General features: G+C 46.0%; 1 long non-coding RNA gene across 1 annotated transcript; it reads right to left on the bottom strand.

Annotated features, from left to right (window-relative positions):
* Positions 1 to 12,474: 12,474 nt before the first annotated feature.
* On the bottom strand, positions 12,475 to 26,162 carry LOC142587028 (uncharacterized). The gene is made up of 5 exons (XR_012829338.1): positions 25,949 to 26,162; positions 20,833 to 20,969; positions 20,678 to 20,769; positions 16,362 to 16,451; positions 12,475 to 12,840 (listed from the first exon to the last, which is right to left on the bottom strand). It is a non-coding gene; the product is annotated as an uncharacterized LOC142587028 (long non-coding RNA).
* Between the last annotated feature and the right edge of the window lie 445 nt (positions 26,163 to 26,607).

The following is a 26,607-nucleotide window of genomic DNA, read 5'->3' as shown; positions in this document are numbered from 1 at the left end:
TGCTCTCTTTCGGTCCTTGTAATATTCCCTCGTGTGCGTACGATGACGCTTTGCCTAAACATCTTGATTAAACACACACACACACGCACACGCACGCACGCGCACGGGCACACACACATATTGCCACGACCTTGACATAACTGACAGCCACTCGGTGCAATTCGGTGCGACGTGCTAGGGATGTTGGGTTGCTCCCAGAAGAAGCCAACAACGAAGGTGCCAGGACAGCTTTATAGAAGATCTATAGCATCGGCCGAAGTATTTTGTGGTTTTGTCTATGACAAACTGGTGGAGGTGCTGGGTACGCGTCTATGTACTCTCGCCCCCAAAAAATGGAAGGGGACAACCTATGCAAAAGCCGACGGCTTCAAGACTGCCTCCGGATTAAGGACTGCAAGATCTGCCGAGGATGTCCACCACAAGCCAGACACAGGAGACATACGGTACGGGACAACCTCCTGCGTCGCTGGTTCTCTTGATACCACGCTGGCCGCGGCCGTTCCATTGTGAGCCTTCTGAGGACGTGGAAGACTGGCTTGATGACTTCGATCGTGTGGCTGGCGTCAAATATTGGGATGAACATAAAAAGTTAAGGAAAGTGTACTTCGCTCTAGAGGACTCTTCCCGAGCGTGGTTCGCTAACCACGATCCGTCCATCGCCACCTGGCAAGAATTTCAACAGCAGATACGCGATATGTACAGCAGTCCCGCAAGAAAAGAGTGAGAAGAGCAAGCCCTTCCGAGTACGGTTCAAAAGCCGAATGAAAGCGTAGCCATGTTCGCAGAGCACATGTCGCACCTTTTCAAGCGTGCTGACCCTAGCATGACAGAAGCAAAGAAGGTCCGCCTGCTGATGCGTGCAGTGAAAGAGCAGCTGCTTTCTGGACTGATGCCAAGGCATCCAGCTACGCTAGCTGAGTTCGTCAGTGAGGTGACAACAATGGAGCGAGCCTTTCAGCAACCCTCCTCTGTCTACGATTGCCAAATCAGCCTGGTATCAAGGAACGCCATATGGGGGCGTTCTTTGTGTACCCCGACTATTGCGCAATGTCAGACTGTCAATAACGGAATGTTAGCTTTGTCAGCAATAGGGGCACATTTCAATAGGGATATTTCGTGACGGAAAAAATCCCTAAAACAGCACCTGTGTGCCCTCGTGTCGGTTAGGTTCATGGGCGCCGCCAAAAATAGCCACGGCACACGGGACCTACGGAGCTACCTCTAAGTGGACTATAGTGCAAACGGTGAGTTCTGCTTCGAGATACTCTAGCCATTCCACTGTTGTCTGGAAGCAAATTCGCCTCTGAGAAAAACATTTGATGACGAGGATGTTGCTCGTGTAGGCTTGTGTACAAGAAAATGTTGTTACGCTGCATCGTGACGAATTTAGCTCAAAGCAGATGCCATTCAAAAGAATTTTCAGGGTCTGCCTCTCTACGAACTTGCGCAGGGTGAAGGGAATACCATGTGCAGTGACGCCACGTTGTTAACCAACAATGATGGATATTCCCAATATTCGTCCTATAAGCTCATTATGACGGGAACCACTCTGCCATTTCTTTAGCCAAATAGACAGCATTGCAAGGAGCTGCATTGGTATCACAGATCAGCATTCTACGTCAGCATGTTTAATGAAACGCTCCTGCTGGACCTGTGTTGCCCGCATAAGAAAGTGGGTGACCTAATATTTATATCCTTCGAGTTGTCATCGTCATCTGGCTTACTAATACATACTTCGTCGTACGCCGCAATGACTCAGGAGCCGTAATAGGCACAGTGCAGTGGAGTGCGAAGTACTGATCTTAGATTGTGTCTCTAAAACCTGTTTTAGGGCGGTTACCACTATCACTTATTGAATATACAAATGAATTTCTTCCGGCTGCCAGCAAGAATTTCTATAAGTATGGTGCGCGTACCATTTGAAACGAGCACGCATAATTTGCCTGCCGTTTCGACTTGCGCAACGGTAGGTCAGTGTAAGGAGTACTCAGCTTTCGCCTTACGGGATGTCGGTTCAGGTTGTCATGACGTCGGATACTCCTTCCTCGTTCCGTGATGTCCACCGTCGCTTAACTGGTAGAGGTCCGAACTAAGCTTGACATGGGCATGAGGACACCAAGCGACGGGGAAGAAATGACGACGTTGCGTTGGAAATAACTTTAACAATTTATATAGAACATGTTGAAGATATGAGGAGGCAAAAGAGAGCAGTACATTCATGAGGGATCTGATAAGGTATCCCCCATATTACAGTATAAGAAGTCATCGGACATCGAGGGTGGGAGTGTTTTTTGCGAAAGCATGCGCTTTGTTCCGTTTTATTGGTCGCTGAGTTGTGTAGAATCCGCAACTGTTTTCCGAATGGCCTTCAAATTTGTGGACCAAGTTGCCTTTTTGGGCGAGGAAGTAATTCACTTGCCACATACGCGTAGAAACTATCTGCGCGGTTATTACTTCAGGCACAATTGTATCTGAAGTCCCATTTAGGAGCGAATAATGTCGGCTGTGCTTCACTAGGCAGCTGCAGTCCACGGTGCTTGAAGAAAGGATGCATTTTTTCGTCTTCACGAGGCCACCACTTGCGCATTATCGGTTACCTGAAAGAGACTTTTTCCGTCACTATAATGGTCGACCATAGATATAATTTTGTTGATGGAAAGTCCTTTCTTCCAGGCGGCACGACTTCGAACGTATTTCACCAGTGGGCGAAGCCTTGACAGAAGCGTTCAACCACGCAATACCATCACAATCATCCTTATCATCATGAGCCTATTTTATGTCCACTGCCGGACGAGGGCCTTTCCCTGGAATCCTTAATTACCCCTGCCCTGCGTGAACCGATTAGAATCAGCGGCCGCGAATGACCTAATTTCATCGCCCCACCTTGTCTTCTGCGGTCCTCGACTGCGTTTACCTTCTCTTGGCTCTCATTCTGAAACCCTAATGGTCAACCGGTTATATAAAGCTACGCATCACATGACCTGCCCAGCTCCATTTTTTTTTCTTAAAGGCAGAATATCGGCTATCCCCGATTGGTCTCTGACCGAAACTGCTGTCCTTCTGTCTTTTAACGTTACGACTAAAATTCTTCGTTCCATCCCTCTTTGCGCGGTCCTTAATTTGTTCTCAAGCTTCTGTGTCACTCTCTAAGTTTCTGCACATATGTCACCACCGGTGAAATGCTCTGATTTTACACCTTCATTTCAAGGACAATGGTAAGCTTGCAGTTTGGAGCTGACAAGGTCGGCCGTATGCACTGCAATTCATTTTTATTCTTCTGCAAATTACTTTCACATAGGGTTCCCTGTGAGTGTGTGACCTAGGCGAACGTGCTGCTTCACAGACTCCAGAAGCTGACTGGTGATCCTGAACTCTTGTTCCCCTGTCCGATTTTTCATCCATATTTTTGTATTTTGCGTCATAATCTTCAGCCTCACTCTTAGGCACTCCTTGTTAAGGTCCTCAATCATTTGTTGTAATGCGTATCTTGTGTTACTGAACAGGACAATGTCATCTTCAAACTGAAGGTTGCTGAGATATTCGCCGTTGATCCTAACTCCCAAGCCTCCTCAGTTTAATAGTATGAATACTTCTTATAAGCACCCAGTGAATACCATTGGACAGATTGTGTCTCTTTGCCGGACCGTCTTCTTTATAGATATTTTCCTGTTTTTATTGTGAAAAATTAATGTAGCTGTAGAATCTCTGTAGATATTTGCGAAGATATTTAGGTAAGCGTCCAGTGCTTCTTGATTACTTAATACCTCCATGACTGCTGCTGTCTCAACTGAATCAAATCCCTTTTTGTAATCTATGAAGGCCATATAGAGAGGCCGATTGTGTTATGCGGAGTTCTTGATTACCTTATTAATGACATTGGGTGCTATAATGTAAGGTTATTCCAAACTTTTCCACTACAAATCTGCAACCAGTCCTGCTCGATTGGCCAAAGGCTTTTTTAGACCACCCCCACTACGCCTGTCTGTGATGCGACCTCACAAAACCGCGATAGCTTCCAATCTGACATGACATGTACACACTGATTATGCATGATTAGACCGAACAAAAGACACAATTATTTCTCATTTGACGCCATTTCACCAATAACTCTCTGCTATTGCTCAAAAGGTTTCAGGCTGCACCTACTTCAGCCTTCTATAAGTCAACGTCACAAAACCGCGAGAACGTTATTGCATCAAAGTGACGTGTACACGTTAAGGATGCATTATTATGCCCAAAAAACAGGATTTTTTTCTGAACAGCCGGAGTCTGCCCCGTTCCGAAAGGAATAGAATATGGCTGCCGCCGATCGCTCAGGCATTCGCTACTCTCACTTGCAGGAGAGAATGGGCTTACTTGCGTATAACAAAACTTCTTGCGTGGCCATATAACGTTATCGAGCCCTTTAGGTGCATATACAACATCCTGTGCCAGCTATTCTCTGCTGAGGATACCTTTTAGGCATTTTAGCTGCCGTTTCGAGCCGTCGCAATTTTAGGCAAGTCACCGCAAGCTTAGCAAGGCAAACTGAACCAATCCCAGACGCCGCCTCCTCACTCTTCATCCGTTTATATATTTTCAGTGAGCAGGCTCCGCCCCATTGGAATCCCATCCACTTCAGCGTGCTCCTCTCCTCTTGTCAGCCGTTCTGATAAGAAAAACCGCTCAATGTAGACAATGCTATTTGTTTTGAAAGCAAATAAATGTGACCTCCTATAAAGGAGGAGAAGGTTTGATTGGGCTGTTGAGGCAACGCTGCCGGTCACCGCCCGATGCTGGCGTTGGCGGTACGCAAATATGACGTCAAGTGATTGCAATAAAAAGATATAGGAATATTTTTATGTTATAGCACTCATGGGTGTGATGCATTGTAGAGTAACCCTTCCTGAAGCCATCTTGCTCGCTTGGTTGACTAAAGTGTAGTGCCGCCCTTATTCTATTGAAAATTATATTGAATATTGCTTTATGTAATACCGGAAGTAAGCTAACGGGCCTATAATTTTTCCATTCTAAAACGTTTGCCTTTTTTCAATTAGTATATTGTTTGTATTCTTTCAGGTCTGTGGCACCCTTGAAGTCGATGGACAGTTCGGAATGACGGTCTTCAGCTTTTCAAACATTATGTTGCCTGCACCTTTCATTAAATCGACTGTTATTCCATCTTCTTCTGCCGCTTTTCCCCGTTTCATATATTGCACCGTCCTTCTATACCTATTCCCTAATTATAGAACGAGTCCTTGTAGCCTGTTCATCGCTACTTCGAATGGAGGTATCGTGGATCCTCTGGGTACTGTGCAGCTCAGTATTGAATTCTTCCGTTGCTTTTACTATACCTTTGAGATTGCTGATGGCATTACCCTGCTTATCTTTCAGTGCATACATCTTGGTTTGTCTCCATGCCAAGCTTTCTTCTCACTGATTTTATGCTGCACCCACGTTTCAATGCTTCACCAGTGTTTCTCACGCTGTAATTTAGAATATTCATATTCCACTAAAAAAATATAAACGCGCCTTGTAGAACTCCATACTGCAGTTCGAGCTGAGTAGGCCTGCAAGCGTCATTCCACTCTGAAATTTTCAACGAATGATTAAAGCTTCACATTTAGTCGGCGCTTGTTGAAGGGACTTCGTAGCAAGGTATAATAACCGGAAAATTGGGAGGAAGGGGCGTGGCGAACCATTGTTTCGTGGCAGGACCGACAAACTCTTTATGCAAGCAATTCGATTTGGCAGTTCAGGCCAAGGTTAAAGGGTGTCCCCGCTAAAGTTAACCGAGCTCTTAAATTTAAGTACTAAATATATTAGGAAGCAATAAATGGTATTCTGTGAGCAGTTACGCACCGCACCAAGATGATTTTTTTACGATCGAACTATCGATAACCAGACGAAACTATTTTGTGCATTTTTTTATCACTCAATCGAGGGTGCGAAGTTTAAAAGCAAACAAATAATTGTGATTGAAAACTCCAGATTCAGTCATGTTATGTCTCGAAGAAGAAGAAGAAGAAACTTTATTAAAGAATAGTCCTGTAGTTCTTGCTGTGGTGGCCTCAGGTGACGGCTCGAAGTCCTTGGACTCGAGCGGCATCTTCGGCTTGCCGCACGGCCCAGAGCTGTTCTGCCACCTCTGAACTTCTGATAGCCGCCTCCCAGCGGCGGCAACGCCGACGGAAAAGGTCCCCGGCGGCTCCCGCATCCGGGCGGCGTCGGGAAGAATCGAGCTCGAGCCTTCTCCTACTCTGGCAACGGCCGCGGTTATGGGCGCGTCGCGAACGGAGCCGGTTTGATTACCGTTGTTGCCGGCACACTCCCAGAGCATGTGTCGCAGCGTTGCTCTCTGTCCGCATGTTTTACACGCCTCTCCTGGATATAAACGCGGATAGCAGTGGTGTAAGATAGCGGGGTTAGGGTACGTGTGTGTCTGGAGCAAGCGTAAAGTTACGGCCTCGTTCCAGTTCAAATTATCGTGCGGTGGCGGGAATCTGCGTCTTTCGAATCTGTAGTGTTGGGTGAGGTCTCTGAACGTGGTTAGGGGATTGCACCACGCCCAGTGTGTTTCTTGTTGCTGCGTTTCTGTTGTAGTGTCCCGATCCGGCAGGTCCGATGCCCCGCTCTCGGGGGCGGAGGCGGCCACATAATCATCGGCGGCTCGGCGTGTGAGACCTCGAGCCGTGGCGTGGGCCGCCTCGTGGCCCGCGATCAGAACATCGGTGTGTGCCGGGGTCCAGAGGAGGAAGACCGTAGAATTTTGGGGTTGCGAGGGCGATGACGAGTCGCCGTCGTCAGAAATTAGGAGTATGCGGGCCACTTCCCGCGAGACATGACCGCGCGCGAAGCCGCGGATTGCCGACTGCGAGTCGCTGATCACGATCGCAGCGTTCGGCAGCGCGACGAGTGCTAGGGCTATGGCGGCTTCTTCGGCCGCCTCCGTGTGTCCCGTGGTCACCGTGGCGCTCGCGAGGCATTTACCCGAGCGGTCTACAACCGTTATCGCGTGTGCGCTTCTCCCTTCTTTATATCGCGCCGCATCTACGTACACCGCCTTGTTGCTGTTACCAGACTTCTTCTGAAGGTCGCTTGCTCGTTTGTTGCGTCTCCCGGCGTGGTGCGTCGGATGCATGTTCTTGGGAAGCGGCGGGATGATCAGGCGGTCGCTAACAGAGGCGGGAACCGCCGTCTTTTCTCTATGCTGAGTGTGGTACGCGATGCTGAGAGACTCGAGGATGCATCGACCTGCCTTTGACCTCGATAATCGGTCGTATTGCGCAACGTCGTGCGCCTCGATTAACTCATTAAGGGAGTTGTGAACTCCGAGCTCTAGAAACTTGTCGGTGCTCGCGTTGAGTGGAACGCCGACCGCCCTCTTGAAAGCCTTTCGGATCATGCATTCGATTTTCTTTTTTTCGGACCCGATCCACCTCCGGTAGGGGGCAACATACGTTATGCGGCTTATCGCGTACGCCTGCACGAGACGGATCGCGCACTCTTCACGCATACCATTGCGTCTATTCGTGATGCCACGCAAGAGTCGGATTGTGTCTTCTACCAAACGACGAAATATGTCTCGGGTTATTATTTTTTTCCGCGTTAGAAAGCACATGCGTGAAACATAAAAATAGCCGCATGATTACGTGCCCGCACGCCGCGACATCAGCAGTCCGAGGCGTCACTCGGAATAATTAAACTCTGCTCAATGCATATGTCCTCCTGCTCAGTGACCCTGCGCACTGTATTGGCTTCATGCTTCAGGCAGAAAAGGTAGTTCGCGCGGACCACGTGGCAGCCAAGCCACTCATATATATCTACAGGCCCATATGAAACACATCTACAGTAGTCCCTCATCTACAGCAAGCCATGTCGATGGGAAAGATGTTCGTTGAAGAGAGGTGCAGTTGAACTTATAGCCACATATTCAGATTCAAGTTCGACCAACGCTTGGTTTCCATCCCTGTTCCCTAAGGACAACGGCACATTGCTCTACTGACTCGAACATTGATTACACAGCGACCCAGGTTGACGGCAATATGGTTAGATACAAACATAGATAGAAACATAGATAATTAGACGGACGGACGGATAGATGGATGGACGGACGTAAAGATGGAAGGACGGATAGATGGATGGACGGATAGACGGAGGGACGGACGGATAGACAGATCCCCTGAAAGTCCGTCAAACTGCCTTGGAGTGCTATTGCATAAAAATACATGGGGCCTTAGCATCGGTCCCTAAATGTGCCTAGTTTGCCCAGTTTTGTTTGATTTGAACCGGCAGCACCTTTATTAGAGAGCAAGTGTCGAAAAGGCTTTCCGCACGCAACGCCGAAAATACCAGCCTCGGCGTGGGGTTTTCGATGGTTCAACCCAGTCCTGCGTGAAGAAAAACTGTTCTTCTCGTGCTACTTTTTATGATCAACGGCATGATCGTTGTAGTAGCGTCGACGGGGCGGCCGGACGCGGGACCTACGGCACGAGGCCTAACGGCCGGGGCGCGAAGCGCCGAAAAGAAGAGGCGGACTCCTGGAGTCGGGGACCACACAAAGAACGACTTTATTCTAGGGAGGGAAAACGTAGCAGGCATACCTAAAGCGTTTGGCGCTGAGTGGCGCCCTGTCGTAACGATTCGTAACCAAAACAGGATATTATGATCGTCATACTAATCTGAGGCCTTGCGTCACGTTGCTTATGGTCACGACGAAACTATATTACTACTACAGAAGTCGATAAATTCAAAACGTGCGCACACTGACTCAACACCCGAGTTTTATGCGTGTGGTTGATCAAACTTGATCAGTTATCACACTCAGGGCATGGAACTTGATGAAATTTCGTTCAGAACCGGTAAAGGATGGTGGTGTACTTGTCCCTTCTTATTTTTATTTTTCTGAACCTAAAACACGGCGGCAGCCTATGAGAGATTACCACAATTCTCTGGGATCTGTCTCATGTTTTGCACAATGACAGGCAGCGACATCTTTCCATTGCAGAGAAATATACGTTTTATTACTGCCACCCCCAAAGACCACCTGTGATTTAGCTAATATGTACTAAGCAATTAGGTAACGCTCTCAAACGTTGTAACAAATAGTGTACAACAAGAAAGGTCACATATTTTGAAGATATGAGTGCCAACTAGCAGACGTTAAAATTATACTAATCATGTATACGTCGCCTGCGGTGCCATTTCTTGTGGCGGTAGGGAAAGCTTATGTAGCGGACGCTATTGAATGAATGTCTGTGCTTCGTACTGCGGTGTGAAGTAAAGTTTTTATGGAGGTGTCACGCAGGCAAGAGATTAAGCCTTGGTGCAAACTAAAGCAGGAAGCCATTCGTACACAAACGCAGTCTCCACAACGCTGTCATCAAAACGGTCCAGTTATAAGTACAACACGCGAAACAAAACTTAAGCACAGTCATATCGCGCAACTATAGAATGACAGAGCCCGAGCACAGTCATGCAGCAGCGCTAATAGTGACTTCCAATGGCACAGTTGAGCTGGCCGGCGAACTCTGGGCGGGAACATTCCGCTACGGCGGTGGACAACAAGAAAAAATGTACGATTGGAACAAAGGCACCCCCGCCGCACAACTTCGTAGGGGGTGCTAGCAAGCATCCGCTTCCGAAAGCACCCAGCATTACTTTCCTGTCGTTTTCACCTTTAACTCGCGCGCCCATTGTGTTTAGAAGTTTCGTGTTTCTTTTTAACCTCCTGGCGCTCTATTGGAAATAACACTGCATGCAAATTTGCTTCTGTTGTACGCCGTGATTGTGTGTCGAAAACATCGGAGACGCTGTGATCCACGTGATCGGTTAAGTGGCAACACATCGGGAGAGCCTGAAGTGCCTTGGAACCAGCATTTCATCAACCAAAGTTAAAATTTGAACTTATCATCCTAATACTTGCGAACGACATTGCCGATAAAATGCGGAACTCTCGGTCTCTTGGCCGGGGGCCAGAACAAGCTAGATGTCGACAGCTTGCTTGAATAGTAAGCTCTAGAAACATCGTGGCATGTGTTCCCGATGGTCGGTTCGAAACTTGAGCTAGGTGCGTCATTATTATAACTTACAGGGCGCACAAATCACAAGGACAAAGAAGAGAGACGAATTACGACCGCTTGTGTTTCGTCTCTCTTCTTCGTCCTTGTTCTTAGTTCGCGCTGTAAGTAATAATAATGCAGACGCAGCGACTCGCCCAGCTAGCTATCGTGCTACAGATTGAACATCGCTCTCCGCAAGTAGTAAAAGCGCAAGTTGACGATGCGACGCCCCACTCATTGATGCCGAGAGACCGTGATTCACGTTCAGAGGCGCGCGCGCCTTAGCGGTACGTTTTCTGTGATTGGCCTGACATCAGGCGACTTCCGGTCGACTCCATCAAATTTTATGGAGCAAACAGCGCTGCTCAATGGAGGGGATCTGATCCGAAAATGGAAGATGCGGGAGGCTCCCTCAATGTGCCAATAAAATGCAGTGCTTCGCAAGAAACAGGAAAAGAAACACTATGGGAAGTACTCCGAATCTGTCATTAGAATTCGCTGTAAATGTATAAGAGATTACGCCCGTTAACGACAGTGAAAGGCAGACTGTCATAGATATCGCGAAAGCTCAGATTCGCCTTAGTTGTTTTGCTGGCCAAGGCGACACTGTAATTGCCGAAGACCTGGAAGTGTACGAAACGCAGAGCCTCATGTCGAGGCTCTTATCATTGCCAGGTTTGATGGTCGTGGTCAGCGTTGTCGATGAACGGATAGCTGCTACGTTCTGTGAGTGAAGTCAGCCGGGCCGGGTGTGGGACCCACAGAAATGGACCACGCAGCCGAGGTCGTGGAAAAGTCTTGGGTCCGCTCGCCGCCGGAGTGTTCTGTCGTCTCCATTCAATAGGGGCAGCTATTGCATATTCCATGATCGTCCCATGAATAGTCCCAATCTCTTCAACAACAGGAATGACTCGCGAATCTGCCCACCGACCGTTTACTCATGTTTCTTTGCTGCAAGCTTTGCCAGCCCCGCAGCCCTGGTTTGCATCCCACGTGGATCTCGAGCTTTCTTGCTCTCTTTTACTGCACTTTTTGTCATTTGCCGGTCACGTATGATTCGTTAGGGTAGCTGCATGTTTCTTCTTCTTCATTGACTCAATTCGGCTTTCGCCCTCACCTATCGACCCAGGACGCCCTCTTGTACCTGTACAAGGATCTCCTTGAGACACCACCCAAGTCACAGACAAGGGCCATCCTGGCACTTGATTTGAAAGGAGCGTTTGACAACGTTCTGCATAAAAATATTCTTCAAAGCCTCGCCGACACCAACTGTGGCGCCAGAACCTACAACTATGTCAAAAACTTCTTATCAGCAAGGCAAGCCACTATAAACTTCGGTGGAATAAAATCAGATCTGATCACTCTAGGCCCTAGAGGAACTCCGCAAGGGGCGGTACTGTCACCCCTTTTGTTCAATTTGGCTATGAAAGATCTACCAGGCCTTCTCTCCGAAATCCCGGGTATCAAACACACATTGTATGCGGATGATATCACTGTCTGGTGCAACTCGGGGAGTGACGCCGAGATCGAGGAGCGTCTTCAAGCAGCAGTGGACACGGTGGACCAGTACGCCAGGGAAAGAGGCCTCCAGTGTGCGCCGGAAAAGTCCGAGTTGCTCATCCTGAAGAACCCGAGGACACCCCTGGCACAGAACATCACGGTGTATATAGACAACCACTCAGTACCGAAACCCACGGAGATCAAGATTCTTCTTCTTGATTTTGATTTGCAGCCGTTTCAACTATCAGAAGCTTTGTCGAACCTCCGCCTTCCCGGTAACTTGGTTGCACCGTTCAAGGCGCTCATTATGAGAGCCGGAAAGAGTAAAATGTGGCTCTGTGATTACATATGCCATCATTCAAACATTTTAATAGGTTCAAAACCAAACGAAGTGTAGGAGCGAGAAAAAGCGATGTTCCTGTTTTATTTAGGTCCTGTCAGTGAAGGCAGTTGGAGGCGACACAGATGTCTGCAAGAATGCCGAAGCATACTCTTTCTCCCAGGCCAAAGAGCAGTAAAACTATTCGCCAGCAACTTAGTCATGTAAACTTCCGTACGTATTTTTTTGTGTGTTTCCGCAGGCTATCTTTTGGCACGCCAGATACACCATCTGGCGTGCCTGTAAGAACTATTCCACACAGCAATATTTCTTCTCATGCACAAAGGACATACATAATTTCTAACCTAATGTATTTCATTATCTTTCTTCGCTTATATTAGCTGCAGATTTTGCTGAAATTTTGTCTTTTGTTGGTGTTCTTCTACTGACTGCGTAATGCACCCGCGCAAGGGTCCGAAAAGGGCATGCTGCATTTTCGGATAACATCAATAAATTATATAAAAATGATACTTGCAGGGTGACAGCGGTCACTCATGCGAGCCGTATAATGCAGACGTTACAAGCAAAATAAAACTTGCATAGGTGAAGCAGCGTAAGAAAAACACGAGGAGAGGGTGAAGGCGGACAGGTGTTTATGAGTTGCTCAAGTAATAATTACAGTGTTGTAGACGATTCCTTGATGAAATTCTGGGATTTGCAACTAAAGCATAGTCCAAGTTGGATGCTACGTCTGCGCTCAAGTGTTGTATTCAGTAAAAGCCGAAAGTCCTTGTTTGCAACGTTTTCATGTTACTCTGGTTTAATGAGCTTGGTCAAGGAATATACATTGGCATTGAGAAGTATAGTTATACGTTAGATTTTGATTACGAGAAATTTCTTGGAAACGCTCCATGCATCCCCTATCTGGCCCTGTTAGTAATGAGGTGTTCTTTAATCTCATTTCAAACCAGACTTCAGGATCTGAAATAAGAAAACAAATGTGCACAGAAGAATAAATATAATGCTGAAATAAGCTCGCACATACACGATCATCTCCGCCGATAATTATTTCTTGAGATGGGATCGTAACGATTTATTGTGCTGGCGACCTCATAGGGCAAGCTGTCCTGTACACTATAATTTTATCCCCTCAAAATATGATGAGTGCGACAAATGCGACATTGCAGCAATGCAATAAGATTTGTGACTGTAGGGTTAATATATGCAAGCGCCTATCTTATTTAAAAGCCTTATGCTGCCATCAGGCCGCTGGCAGTTAAATGTGCAGTTTATGTGCGCACGCGTTGAAGTATTACCGGTTTGGGAGCGTCCACCGGTGGACAATATAGTCACATGCCTAAGCTTGATCTATGCTTTGAGTGATAAGAAGCGAGATATAAACCAGATATTTAGACGCTGGTAACTCGGAGCAATACTCGGGAGAATTCCGAATAAAAGAACACAAGCGCTAGCTTGAGGATCCTCAGGGAACTAGGCGAAGCGGTACTAATTCCATAACTGCAGATATGGTAGTCGCTGCAGATCGCAACGAATCATCAGTCTTCGCGGGAGCCTTTGAATAGAAGCACTGTACCATTCTTCTTTCGAAGTCACCAAATGTTGTAGCACCCGCAGAGGAACGCGTCGCCGGCAAGGTGGCACTTAGGTCCGAAAAGGCACGTTTGTGGGACGTTAAGACGGCGCCATACACGAATGTATGGCCGTAGCCACGTCGGCCTTGTTTCGGCAGTTCTACATGAAGAGCAGTAACCCTCAAAGGGTTAACACATAGAAAAGAAAAATATGTGTGTACCCTATCTCTTCCGTGACTTGACAAAAACGACAGATAACTCTCGGTAAACTAGTGAGTTGGGGCATTTCCCCTTTTCATGAATCGTTACGTGAGTCCACCCTGCATTTTTTTGAGCCTTTGACGAAGGTAGCTGCTTTTATGAAGCTTACACCGGAATTAACAGCTTATTCATCGCGAAAATAAAACAGTTGTCAATCAGCGCAGCATGTCGTATTTTTGTGTAGCTTTACTTTGCTTTTCTCGGATAATTCTTTCTGCCCAAAATTATTTGCGGCCTGGTATTTCCGGCAAAATATATATCCGTTGCATAAAACCAAATATTTTTATTGCGAAAAAAATTTCTTCTATTGGCGTCGCCGTCATCGTGAGGTTCAGTATAAAGTCCAAGGTCGATACAACCGTCGCCACGCGCCGTATGCCGTATATGCGAGTGAAAGCTTGCGAGGGTGAGCCGGCGAACGCGGTTCAATGTCGCCTGCGCGAGCGAGGAACGTGGGCCGCGAGCGTGCCCTCTCCTGTCGCGCGCGAGGCAGCGGGGTCAGGCGAGGGAGCGGGGGCGTTCTTATGCGGTGGCTGCTAGGGTGCCTCGATGTCCTCTTTCGCCCGGCGCTCTGTCCAGAGTGTATACAATCGCCACGTCTACTACGGTGTTGAGCTCGCGAATGGTGGACGCCGTAGTAGACGCAGTTGCGTACGCTGTAGGGAAGCGTTGTCGGCCTTCGTGTTTGTTGAAAGGGATCTGCGTTGTTTACAGAGTGTGCATTGTGCCGGTAGCTACGTATGCGCTGTGCTTTTGACGTTGCGTTCGCGTTGAAGCGAAAAATGCACGAACGTGGATTCGCTTGCTGCTGCCGCAATTTCTCACTCCAGCATTTTGACTGCCAGTGTCCGGCCTCATCGAGCGAGATGTGTTTATGTTTACCTGTGCGCGCGTGGCACCGTGCTTGTTAGTTTAGTTGAAACGTGTAGGCGGGCTAATTGGTCGAATCCATGATACAATGCGTAAGGGCGAGTTAACAAGGACGTAGAAAGAAGCATACACACAAAGGCAGCGCTTTTTCTGTGTGTCTGTTTCTTCCTACGTCTTCGCTTTGTCCCGCTTACGTATTTTATTATTCTTAATTAAGTTTGCAAGCGAATGTTTAAAAGGTATTACGGCCGCTAAAAGTACTATCCTCGCTTCGTACATTTATCTACTAATTTTCTATCGTAATCGGCCCTTCGCCTTTCGGGCGGAACTCCAGCTTTTTCAGACTAAACACCTCATTTCTTTGTTCTGCTTGTAAAGCCTGTAAGGAAGATTTTACGATTATTTCATTTGCAGAGCGCAATAATGAACAATCAGCACACAATAACATGAATAGTTTCCCTTATCATATTGATTATATTGGCTATTGACACCGCTAATAATATTAGAATATCATTACCAATCGTAATGATGATCTGGCATTCTTTATTGAGGTGGTGGTAACAATTTTATTGAGATTTTGCTCAGTTATCTCACTGGCCCGAGTCCTAGGATGGCCCCTCAGGAGGAGCGACCCCTTCGGCCCAGGCAACGAGGGCTTTTTGTAGTTTTTCATCCGGCGTTCTGAGCAGCTCCTCCCACGTCTGTTGTGAGGGAGCTGAAAGGAGCGACCTGGGAGTGGGCAAGCCCTCGCACTCCCAAAGAATGGGATTTTGGGTAGCCAATGTTTCATTTGTGTAGTTTTGACATGTTGGGTTACATTGCCCGTTGGTAATTATGGCCACCCAATGTGGGCTGGGGAACGACTTAGTTTGGATTAGACGCATGATTGAGGCTTGCGCTCGCGTGTGGCTTGAGTTTGGAGGCGGGTAGATTCGCCTTTTTTGCTTGTAGTAGTTTATCTCGTGGTATGTCGTCGGTGCCTCATCCATGGGATCCGAGTCTGAGGGGCACACTTACAGGTTGATCAGACCTCGGGCTACCCAGTGCGCCTCCTCATTCTTTTGATTCCCCGAATGGGCAGGGACCCATACGAGTTCAAGAGTATTTTCATTTGTAAAGTCCCGTAGGGCTCGCGCTGCACAGACGCCTATGCTGCCTCTCGAAAAGTTGAATATTGCCCTTTTTGAGTCGCTTATGATAGTTCGCACGGAGGGATTCGTGATGGCCAAAGCAATGGCAGTCTCTTCCGCTTCCACGGTGGACACTGTTTTTATGGTCGCGGCGTTGAGGAGACTTCCCTCTCCGATCACGACGCTCACTACGTAATTTTGGTGATTTTGCTTTGCTGCATCGACATAAGCGGTGTGCTGGTTGCTTTTATACCTTCCTTGAAGGGCTTTGGCTCTGGCAGACCGCCTCTTGTTGTGTCTCCCAGGGAGCGTGTTCTTGGGCAACGGTTTTATAACCAGACAGCGTTTGACCGCACCGAGTAATGTTGTTCTTCCTGCTGAATTCATAACGGGATTCAGCCCGAGTTTACTTAGAATGACCCTGCCAGTTGAGCTTTTGAAATTCTTACAAATTTTTTTACTTCGTACCCATAACTATGGGATATGTGTTGTCCGTTTATTAGGAACTGAGTAAGTATGTTTCCCTTCCTGTCATGGCAAATAAAAGTTAACATTGTAGGTAAAATTTAATTGGTGTTGATCCCTACAGGCGAAAATGACGGTGCGTTAGAGTATAAGTAAATACCCTGGACAATGTTTAAGTACGTACCTTCTAAGACACGGTGGAAATTCATGTAAAACACTCCACATTTGTTGTCTTTGCTTTGGTATACTAAAGTCTCGTATGGCTTGTGAACTTCTAAAACAGAATAAAAAAAACTGTTAAGAATAAGTAATTGCACTTCCATGGAACAGCATTTTTAATGCGCAGGATTCGTTTGCTGGGTTAATTTTTCACACCGTTCCGTTCGTCTTACCGTTTGATGACCCAAACGACCAGTGTAGCCGTTTAGGCTAGATGAGTTGCATTGCTCTGAATACACACACTACTGTACGGTTACAGCCACCTAGTTGTGGGCGCGCGAACCACCGATGCAATATTTTGTGAGAAATCCGCAAGTTGTCGACGCACATCTGCGAAAAGGCCAAATCTCAAGATTTCAAGCAACAATTATTAGAAGGATTTGTGGCGCTAGTGTCCACTAGTGTTTACGGGAGCTGCAAGCGGCGTGGTTGAGCCAGCCTGGGAGAGTGATGCTTAAACTTTGCCCTCCTGGCTTCAGCTGTCTTCACGAACTCATATTTTAACCAACACACTGCATTAGAAATAATTAAATAGACACTATCAAAGCTCTCCGATGGGAGGATTCAAACACAAGATATCGTGTACAGAACCCCATACTGAAAACCTTGCGCCACGGACGCATTGATTCACACGCGTATAGAACATCCTTATGGGTTCTTCGAGGGCTAGCGAACGCGTTGAGACACTTGGGGCCTTTTCATTTTGACAATCGCGAAAGGCTAAATCGCTCTAATTAGTGCCGATTATGCGTGGTCGTGGGGCCTTCATCATTTGTACAGATATTGACAGGCTTTGAAATTGGAAAGAACGATGGCAGATAGAGCGTAACAAACAAAGGTACAAGAACACCCGAAGAACGGACGTGAGCTGTGAGAAGTTACAGCTGTCGCGGCTTACTTTGAGAGTGCAAGTATAGGCAAATTCTGGCTTCACCTGCGCTGCTAAGAAAGTACGAGGCTGCCACCACAGATTTTTTTTATACCTCCTTGGTTCCAGTAGAGGGCAACGCGCGACTACACTCCCTGAAACGCTGCTTTCTGCAGCTGCCGGCAGGTGGCGATACAAGTTTATACTAGCGCCGTCACTGGAGCAGCTCGCATCCCCAGAGATGAAGGTAAATTTGCTCTTTTTTTCTTTACAACCAGAAAATTAGCCATATCAGGTGTTACACTAAACTACATAGACTCTAAAAGCGGTCTTTCAGCAAAATTTAAACACGAACTGCGCAGCCGTGAGCGCAAAATCTTTTCTTTTTTTTTTGAACAGGCGCCGCGAAATATGTAGGACTCCACTAGAGGGAACTCTGGTGCTGCAGTCACTGAGCCACCGTGGGAATGATGGGAATCGCGTGGATATGTTTGATATTCGTGCTTGTTGACGGAGACGTTCCTGAGGATTCGAGTATTAGGCTTTGTATGCCTTCATACTAATAAATTTCGGTGCCATCTATACTTTTCTAAGTGCAGAACACGCTGCGAACACGCACAATCGCTACCGCTTGCAACGGTTCAGCTTGTCGTGGTGGCCAAATCAGACGCGCCAAGCGTCTGAAGGCACTGACTTGTCCGCGATAAATTAAATTATGGGGTTTAACGAGCTGAAAGCACTTTCTGTTTACGAGGCTCCCCATAGTGTAGGGCTCCGGAAATTTGGACCACCTGGGGTTCTTTAAGGTGCGCCTAAGTCTAAGTACACGGTTGTTTCCGTATTTCGCCCCCATCGAAATGCGGTCGCCGCGGTCCCCGCGATACATTCATACGGGCGTTATATTTCGCTTGTCGATGCGTGCATCGGTGGCTTAATGGTTTCAACATCGGGAGACTCTGCTACATGTCCTGCGTTGGAATCCTGCCGGCGGACAATTTTAACATTGTGTACGTAATTATTTTTTGCGTAGTGCGTTGTTGAAAATGACTAATTTACGAAGTCACGAAGCCGTTTTAAGCCAGGAAAATGAAGTTTAGGCAAATTTGTGTATTTCCCATAACTCCCATGCTGGATCATCCGCTCCTGCTCCTGTAGACAGTAGCGCCAGACGGAACCACAGGGAATCAGTAATAATTCTTGTATGAAACTGTATGGTTCATCCAGCGTGGCAATCACCGGAAGTGCATGAATTTGCATAAGCTTCCTCCTACTGGCTTTAAGCGTGTTTTCGACTTTTAAATTCATCATTTTTAACAACGAAGTACTACGTAATAAATGAATAAATAAATAAATAAATAATATTGAAATCATTCCCTGGCAGGTTTGGAAAACAGGACCTCTAGCACAGAAGCGCGACATTGAAACGTTTACATGATGGACGCATGCATTGAACAGCAGCACACAATGCACTTACGAAGTACTTGCGGACAAGCCACCATCCTGAAACCCTTGGCGCATTTTAATTTGCACACCTCGACAGGTTGAACCGCCATTTGTAGCGATTGTGTGTGCTCGCAGAAGTCCCAAAATAAGTAAACTTTTGTACTCAGCAGGAGGAGGAGGAGGAGGTATAAACTTTATTAGTAGAAATGAGCCGACGGTAAAATAGCCCGAGGTGGGCGGCGTCCCTAGTGCAGGATGCCCTGGGCCTGAGCCCATAGCTTGGCCCTGCTCACCAGGCGATGCTGGTCTTCAGGGCTCGAGCTTGTCAGCTGGGCCTCCCACTGCTCGACGGTTGGTCCGGTGATGGGTGGTGTCGATGGGTTTTGTTGACATTCCCATAGCATGTGGTAGAGGATATTGGGCGTAGAGCAGAACGCGCATTTGTGAGTGTAGCTCGTAGGATACGTGGCGTGTAGCAGGGTGCCGTGCGGGAATGTGCCGGTCTGTAGTCTTCGGAAGATCACCGCCTCTTCTCTTGTCAGCTGGGGATGCGGGGATGGATAGATCCTCCTACCCAGTCTGTAATGGCTCAGGTTATCGGCGTATCTTTTCGGGACGCTATCTTGTTGGTCTACCGGTGCTCGTGAACCCGGTGGGATAGCCCGGAGAATGTGATCTCGGGCAGCGGCATTTGCTGCTACATTACCCGCCAGGGACTCGTGTCCCGAGGCCCGGACATTGTACAGTTCTGTAAAATTGTCTCGTGTTTCGAGGATGCTCAGGGCTTGTTTGGAAATGCGGCCCTTTTGGTAATTTCTACATGCTGTTTATGAGTCGGTGATGATTGTTATTAGATCTTGCTCCCGCTGGCCCGTAGTGGCCGCCAGGGCTATCGCCGTTTCTTCCGCGCAGTCGATGTCCGGAGTGCTTACCGAGGCCGCTGCTACCTCTTGTCCTTGGCCGTTGATCACGCTGATAGTATGTTCTTTTTCTTCTTTCTTTAAGTGCCCCAGCACAAAAACATAGGGACCACCCTACGCCCCCAAAGCGGAATAATAAGGCTCAAATGCAGATAGACGTAGAGTAATTAACATAGCCACTAAATAATGGACTAAATACTAGTTCTATACGAGGCGAGGTTATTCCAACAACCATGCGTATAACAACTGTTTAAGATGTACTCGGAACACCTGATTTCAAACAATACGCTAGAGACATTAGCTTAACGGAAGTAAACACCGCATAAAGTCAACAGACGATGAAACAAAGAAAGCTTTGTTGAAATTGTTTGCTTAGTAAATGAAATGTGTGAAATAAAAGTGTAAAAATGAAATGTCGATGTAAATACAACTGATTGCATGTGGGATCCCACTTCCGGCCAGGTAATTAGTCATCCCCCTTAATATTTATTTATCTATATTTCGTATATTTCAATTAAAATAAGTGATTCCCCCTATGTTTTTCGGATGTTGTCACCGGTTGGTTTTATGTTGTTGTGCCTTACGAAGACCAGGCTCATTGCTTCTCCTTGTTCCAACTCAACCAAAGTAACCTGAAGCATCAGTGATAGCTCTATAATAATACTCCATATAATATCTGTTCTGTCTGCATGGAAGCTAAGCAATATACGCTGCTAGATAAAACATTTTAATTCTGAAGTTGTTTCCCTAAAAAAATGCGAGAGGTGCGAGGGTTAAAATAGAAACGCTGAATATAATACGACTCAGTTCATGTTATTTAGGCAACAACAGCAATTCTTAAAATAATAAATAATCATAAACCGGTCCAAAAATTAGACCTTCATTAGGCCAGAATGGTAGCTTGTCCCTTTAAGGTAATTACGTGTCAATTTATATTTCTGCACAAAACTAAACTTTTCGATTTGTCTTTAGCCTCTATGAGGGGAAACTATTGACGAAAGAGAGAATAAGTTATCCAAGGAAGCCAGCGGTCAACAAAAATGTACTTGCCTTCATTAGGAATTATGAATTCATTGTAAGGGCGGCTGTGATCTTCAGTATGAATATGAAATGAGAACTTAGCTTCAACAGTCGTTTTATACCTAGTGCCAAGAAACATGTTTGTTATTTAGTGAGACAGAGTTATCTTTCTCGTGAAAACTTACGTCGATCCGTTTGATACGTGATACCTGGTCATGCAGGCACCGAGCTCATATGCGTAATCAATGTCGTCCACTTTGCATGTATCATTAGTTCTTTGAGTGCTTTGATATACCCATATTTTTTCTGTTGTGTTAAGGAACTGAAAGGAAGTTCATTATAAGTAAACAGAAAATTTTTCTTTTATGCGACCAATTGTTTAGGGAAAATTTTCCTTCAAATGACACTCTTATATTTAGTTCAGCGAACTTCTTTCCGCAACAGAGTAATCGTGTGCAACTTAGCTACGAAAATCGAACAAATGACAATTACCAAAATAGTTCAGGAACTGCGGGATCATATTTTGCGGAGAAGACAACTGAAACCAAAAACAACTTTGAAAAACCAGGATAACCATTTGCTGACAAGGCCAAATTTTAGATAGGAATGCGTTCAGGTGTTTCAACAAGGATTCTGAATATCGTTTAATGTTGGGTGTTCTGAAACGAAGACATCGTTGCTTCAAAGTCATGATATAACGCGAATCATTGATAATTCATTTCTTAGTTAAAACGTTTTGATTCCACAAAGGTGTCATTGTGAGGAGCCTTAAGTCATCGGCTCTGCTGATTAGCATCCAACTATTCCAGGTACTTTTGCGTGCCGTCCGCCTGGTAGGGTTTGACGTTCTGTGTATTGGCGAAGTACCACAGGTGCCACACTGCCATTGCAAAATTGATGCAAGCTACCCATACGTGGGTTTATAATCTTTTTTGATATCTGCACAACAATTTCACTGCCTGGCTCGAAAGCGAACATGTTTTCGAACCCCGGTTGGCAATGTCGATATAGTCCAAGCGCTACGGCACCGTCCATCAGCTCCACCCATATTGGTCGCCTGCGCTTGTACGCTCGGCAGGTGTTTGATATCTTTATTAGGTCGTTTTACGCTTCCAAACCACCGTGCCTCGCCTTGCGCCCAAATTCACGTTAGACAGGTGCTTTGTGCATTTTGCCCCCTATGAAATACGGCCTATTATGAAGGTTGTCCCAGCTGACTGATCGCCGCGCTCACCGCCGACGTAGCTTGGGATCCAGCCGCCGTTGGTCACAGTCTGCCTATTTTATCATTATTTTTTACCACGTAAACACCGTGGGCATAGATAAATCGGTTTTCTGAGCGTAGGTCGTGTGAACAGCGAACGAAATAATCTACGTTTGAACCAATCAAGCCACCTTACCGAGACAGTAGGTGTTCGCTTACTGTCTGCGAGACGAAATGCCTTATATAGCATTGTTCCTCGCGATCACGCCAGTTGCTTCGTGCTGAGCACCCGCCATGGTGCTTTAGTGGCTTTGGCGCTGTGTTTCTAAGACCGAGGTCTCGGGATTAAATCGCGACAACGGCGGCGAAATGCAAAAAAAAGAGGAATAAACAGAAACAGCGTACCAGACATTCGATGCACGTTAAAGAACCCGAGCTGCTCTAAATTATTCCGAAGTGACCCACTAGGATGCGTTTCGTAATCATATCTTGGTTTCGGCCGGTAAAGCTCTGTTTTTATCTTTATTTATTTAGTAGTGCATGATCATTTACGGACTAGCTGCACACGTGATGTAATTTTGTTCCACTGAACACCATTTCATGCCAAAACGAAACTAATCAATGCCACCGCGAGCAGCGATATATGCGTTATCCGGGGTTGAGTGATAAGACCGGTGAGTAACCGACCCTACTGCGATTGTGGTTGTGTAGGACTGCGCAATCCGCGGTGTAGGCCCTGGTGCTCCGATCACACCGGCCACTCTATAATAATACCTGAGGAATTCGTCGTTGCTGTAGCGTTCAATAGGACGCCGCATTTTGTAAGAATATTTTTAGAAATCGTTTTCACTGTTCTTGGGACATGTCAGATGCCGCATCGCACCATGCCTCTCCTGATACAGCGTTTTAAGTACAGCCGAAATCGCGCATTCTTTTGCGCTTGCCTCAATGACAAATTCTGAATATTTTATTTCACACGTATACATTGAATAACGCGTTTAGGAGCGTATATAATCTCTACATATGAATTAGCGCAGCTGGGACCATACAGTCTGAGTATATGATCGTGTTCTAGCCTATCTATATTGTTAAAGCGATATGCTACGAGTGTCATCTGTTTGTTCCAGTTCCATCATCATCATCATCATCATCAGCTTGGTTACGCGCACTGCAGGGCGAAGGCCTCTCCTATACTTCTCCAACTACCCCGGCCATGTACTAATTGTGGCCATGTCGTCCCTGCAAACTTCTTAATCTCATCCGCCCACCTAACTTTCTGCCGCCCCCTGCTACACTTCCCTTCTCTTGAAATCTAGTCCGTAACCCTTAATGACCATTGGTTACCTTCCCTCCTCATTACATGTCCTGCCCATGCCTATTTCTTTTTCTTGATTTCAACTAAGATGTCATTAACTCGCGTTTGTTCCACTTCCATTCATGGCTGATCCTAAGCTATGTTTACCCGCAGTGCGATAAGCAATTTTACTGAAACGCCATAAGGATCCTGTGTACCGTTCTTGGCGAGAGCACGCCACGCTAAATATTGCAGAAATTTAACTGTTTGGAAATGTTTGAAGCACAATCAACAAGCTGACATCTGATTCAAAATTTTCGCGTTCTATTACAGAGGCCTATTGCTTGCAGATTATTCGTGAACAGAAAATGTACAACAAATTTGAGTCTCTTGCGTTTTTCAGTTCAATGCACCACGATGCGCCTGGTCCACGTACTGCGGTTCCTTCGCTGTAAACCTGTGAAACGAACACCCACCAGTGAAAACCCCGTGGTAACTAACGTAGGCCCACCGGCACCGCAGCGGAGTCCCATACCGTGCGAAACGTATCCAGGATTTCTAGACACGTAACAGCTAGCATCCAAAGCGGCCGCGGCACGAAGCTAGCGCGTTTTCATTGGAACGGGTGAGTTTTCTACGAGTAATTAAATGCGCAGGTCGTGTATTGAAAAAAAAAAGACAGGTGACGGACGTGTTCTAAATGACAATCCACACGGTACAAATACAGAGATCATTCTGTGGAAAGCTATAATTTCCTTCCCAGAGCGGTTAAACAGTCAGCAATGGTAGCCTCGGGAAACGACGAAAACTTGCACTCTATTTTCGACACGAAGGCAGTAGCTTTGATGAAACTACGGCTGCTATCGTAATAGCCGCTGCAGTGTACGTAGCCGGCCTGGGAAACTCCGCGGCTTCGGTAGCAGAGGTAATTGGCGCCATCTATCAGGAGGGCGGAGCAGAAAATCCGTTTCTCTTGCATGGCCTCGCATATTGTCGCGGGCCCGCGTCGGAATGTTTGGATGAACCTTTAGAATTCGTTCTTGATTTTCATAAAAGCAAATGGTCCTTTGCCCAATCTTTTCCAGTAGGGACTCCTGTGCGATTGGTTCGCTGCTTTAATTCAACTTGGGGGCTGGCGGTATCTTCTGAAATGCTGGCGGACGTTAGAGTTTTACATATGAGTTTTGTTTTCATATTATTTGAATTGGGGCTTGCTGCTTTTACATTCTTTAGTATGTAGGGGGCTGGAGATAATAATGGAATAGGCCTATGTCTTTTTAAATATTCGGGTGCAGCACACACCAAGCGGATGTGTCAGTGGTCGTCATGAAGTTGCCGTTTAGTAGGCTCCTGTGGAAACTAGCCTACATAATTTTGGCTTGACGTGGGTGTTCAGAAACTGCTTTCCGACGCATTCTTCGGCGTCAGAAAGTGGTAGGATAAACGAGAGCGTTCTCTTTTAAGGATGAAGTTCATCACGCTAGATTGGTCTATTAGGAGCACACGCATTGTTATAAAAAGACTGGTCAACGTTCTATTGGTGAATGACCCCCCCCCATAACAAACATTCCGTAAAGAAAAAAGAAACTGCCAACGTCTTCGATTTCGCAAGTTGACAGAACAATTTTCAGCAAAACTGTTTCTTTCGACCATTTCTAATAAGCCTTTCAGTTGCCTAACATTATTGCACAAGCTTCAAAACGTTCCTTACAGATGACTCGCGCGCTCAGAACCTTGCTCCTAATAACGGTTTTGAGCCCATAGCAGACACCATATTTAGTTTGAATATAAACTTGGTAAATAATCGATTTCTTAAGGAGAGCTTTAAAAAATGGCATTTTATGTTTTCTAACAAGTCTAGTCGCATTAACATCGCTGTCAAAGTTAAATAACTCTAGGTCAGTGAACTCCAATATATTTTGAATTTATACAGGTGGTGAGCGGTCGATGTTGTCGACTTGTCGTTTTACATGGAGCGAATCTATTGCAGGAAATATTTTTGAAAGCTCGCTGATTATGCCACCTAATAATGCGAATGTTTCAAACTGGGACCTTTTGCGTATAAGCACAGAATATCCGGGCTCCTTTGGGAATAGTGATACGAGCAGTGTGTCTCATACTAACACAAGAGCACGGCCAATCCCGGCCTCATAATTTTCTTTCAGTTATAATTTCAGGCTGCAATGCTTATTGAAGATAACATTGAAAACGGCGCTAAAATTATTGAACCTATGCAAATAGGAACGAAATATGGTTTCATTCACTTTCCTAATGTAGGTGCCGTTCAAATTTACATTCACTTTACAACAAAACTTCTTAGGATGGAGGCAACTACTTGGATAAGTAATAACTTAACAACCTCCTAAGACACAAAACTGAGGAAAAAGTCAGTAATGCCTACATTACCGCAACGGAAATAGTTGGAATGGGGACCATCACCCAGTAAAAGTAAACATTTTTCTAAACTTAATAAGGACCTAGCGCCAAGGCAAGCGTGTGAAGCACAGGTCTTGCATCTATGATAGATGAGTGAACTCTCCCTCACGAAAGAAAAAAAGACGCGATTTTGGCAACACGCAATATTGCAAGTGAGATATGATGCACTCTTCAATTGAAAAAAAGAACGCTGCTTTTATAAGGTCTATCATTATCATGTATACAGGTCATGCAATATCTGATAGAAAGTTGTTAACAAGGACGCACTCTTTAAAGCCAGCTCAGTTGGGCTGGCTGTGACATGTCTGTAAAGAACTGATCCGACAGCTTGGCACAAGACGTAAAAAAAGATAGGAAGGATTTTTACCTGTTGTATGTCTGTATAGTCTTCCGTACTTGTTCTATTTTTATGAGGTATCTGTACCGTTTGCGTCGTTGGTTTATTCTTAGGTACACCTATAACCTCTGTGGAGTCGTCATCATAATCAATGTTGTAGGTGCTATTCTCCGCCATGTAGCCGCCCTCCGTCTTCATTGATATTAACAAATGAAGCACAGAAAACACTACGTACAAGCGCATCTTTTCTTTGCCGTCTGAAACTAAGGCACGTCGCTCTTACGAACGCTTAAAATATTCTCTCATAGATTTCTTTTATGATTATTTATTACATAATCACTTTGAGATGAACTTCCAGTGACCGTTTCGCACGTCTATATTTTACTGCTTTGACATTCAGGTCTTGACATTTTTTAAGTTATTCGTGTCAGCGACCTCCTTGAAAGATATTGTTGAGGCGCATACATCGCTATAATTTTATTGCAATGCATGGAAAACGCACAAAGCAATGAGATATTTTCAAGGTATTATTTTTCTGCTCCGACAAATTTTACATTCCTGCTATTCTTTATATATTCATTGTTCAGAGAGAGCGTGTATGTGACTCAAAGAACGTTTACTCATCTGATAGAAGCGTTCGACATTTGTCGCGTGGCTTTAGAGAGATTTACACCTCTCCAATTGCTCTA

This window comes from Dermacentor variabilis, chromosome 7 (assembly GCF_050947875.1).
Source record: "Dermacentor variabilis isolate Ectoservices chromosome 7, ASM5094787v1, whole genome shotgun sequence".
NCBI lineage: Eukaryota > Metazoa > Arthropoda > Arachnida > Ixodida > Ixodidae > Dermacentor > Dermacentor variabilis.
This window is presented reverse-complemented; position numbering and strand designations above follow the sequence as displayed.